The 2,166-nt window shown below is 40.6% G+C and overlaps 1 pseudogene; it reads left to right on the top strand.

Annotated features, from left to right (window-relative positions):
* The first annotated feature begins 1,304 nt into the window (after positions 1-1,304).
* Positions 1,305-2,166, top strand: part of LOC101648099 — an 18,170-nt pseudogene continuing 17,308 nt past the window's right edge.

Genomic DNA, 2,166 nt, shown 5'->3' on the forward strand with positions numbered 1-2,166 from the left:
CCAGGTAGCTATTGTCCAAATTTCTAGGCATAGATGAGTGAGTGCTTCTATTTGTTGAAACATTTCAATTATAATCTGTTAATTCCTAGAAACTTGTTTTTCAATAAGGTCTTCAATGCAGCTTGAACTTCTTCCTTCAGTACTATCAGTTCTCGATCATACGCTACCTATTGAAATGGTTGGATGATGATCAGGATTTTTTTTGGTACAATGAAAGCATCAGATTTTGATGCTTCCTGCATAGTTTGATTTTAATAAAATCCTTCAATATTAACACTTGAGGCTTGAATTTTTTTTCTTTAGTCCTTTCAGCCGAAAAAATATGCTGAGCGTGTACTTCCTTTTGGCTTTCTAACTTCAAGTCTTTGCACATTTCCTAATAATACCCTACTCTGTCCTCCTGAGCTGCCCTTTGAAATCTCCTGTTCACCTCTTTTACTTCATCATTTCTTCCATTTGCCTTAGCTACTGTACAGACATTCTCCCATGTGTTCAAGAACAAATTTCGGTCTCTATTGACATCCACTTGGATATTTTCGTTCTTACATTTTTAGTATCTTTCTGCTTTCTTCATGTATGGCACACTTTAAGTCATCCCACAGCGCATCGGGTCTTCTGTCAGTGTTGAATGTTCTTCAGAAGTTCTTGAAATTCAGGTGGGATACAGTCAAAGGCATATCTTCACTCTTGTGGGCTTGGATGTTCTGTTCCACAGTCAGTTCCTGGCCTCATTTTGGCTGCTATGAGTTTCTCTGCATCTCCTCCCACAGTTACAGTGAACTTGATTCCCTTGTATCACATCTGGTGATGTCTGTGTATCATCACCGTTTACATTGCTGAAAAGATATTTGCAATGAAGACGCTTTGGGTCTTGCAAAATTCTATTATGTGATCTCCAGCTTCATTTCTATACATTCCAACTCCTGTTCTTTCCCCCTCTTTCTTTCCAATGTGTGCATTCCACCAATAATTATCAATAAGTCTCGATTGCATGTTGATCAATTTCTTACTGAAGAAGTTGGTAGAATTCTTCAATTTGTTCATCACTAGATTTAGTGGTTGGTGCATAAATTTCAGTAAAGTGTGTGTTAAGTGGACTTCCTTTTAAGCATGTAGACCTTATCCTATCACATTGAACTTCAATGGAGGTCTTGAAATGATCTCCTTGGCAAGAATGACAAGCCCCTCAGGCCCATTTGGCACGGGAAGCCTGGATTCACGGCCCAACCTCAGTAAGGAAGGACCGGTTGATCCACTACCTGGACCGGGCTCCCCTGGTGTCACCTGAGCAATGTCCTGCTATTATGCAGCCAGGGGGTTGCTGTAAGAGCCCCTGGAGACGAAATAAAGAAGACCTGAACAGGAGGTTTACGTTTGCTCTGCATGACAAAGAAAGACTTGGAAAATGGCTAAGGAATATGAAAGGAGATTCCTGGGTTCCTGGGTAGTGGCTCTCTTGATATCAGATGGGGTATTCCATATTTGAAACAAACTGCAGTTCCAACAGTATTTTCCTTTTCTGATGACCATCAGGGAAAAGATGCTTCCCAAGAGAAGGTCTCAGAAGACAAAATGAGAAGACGAGCATGAAGTGGGCCCAAAAGCCAAGTGAGAAGAAGCATTTGTATCACATGAGCCAAAGAAAACTACAGTTAACACAGATGCCGCCCCCAACTATGCGGAATGACTGACTCTTGTGGTTTGGTGAGGCCACTAGCTCTGGAACAGAGTATGCAGAATCGAATGTTAACTCCCAGTCTGCTTCAACAAGACATTGGAGAGCCAGCTCCACTTTAGAAACCTCATTTAACCCAGGTGTAGGTGTGGGTGGTTTTCACACATCTTTGAGGAATATAAATTCTACCAGTATTACTTTGACTATTTCAGATTCAGAAGCTATTCAGCACTCTTTGGAAACCCAAGAAGTATTTGAAATAACTACCAATCCTATTTCTAATTCAAATTTTACAGATAATTCCGTGGAAATTAAGTCAGCCCAGGAACATCCTGTCTTATTCAGCACAATTTCTCAAACAGTTGGAGAATTAAATGCAAATAAAGAATCTGTTATTGCGATTTTTGTCCCCACTGAAAATTCTAAGGCTTGAGTGAATTCTTTTGTACCTGCCCAACAAGAAACTGGAAATGGAGACACAGCCCCCGAAG

Source organism: Echinops telfairi, unplaced genomic scaffold, assembly GCF_000313985.2.
Source record: "Echinops telfairi isolate 266 unplaced genomic scaffold, ASM31398v2 ScPeMD7_7469;HRSCAF=8507_0, whole genome shotgun sequence".
In the NCBI taxonomy this organism is placed as follows: Eukaryota; Metazoa; Chordata; class Mammalia; order Afrosoricida; family Tenrecidae; genus Echinops; species Echinops telfairi.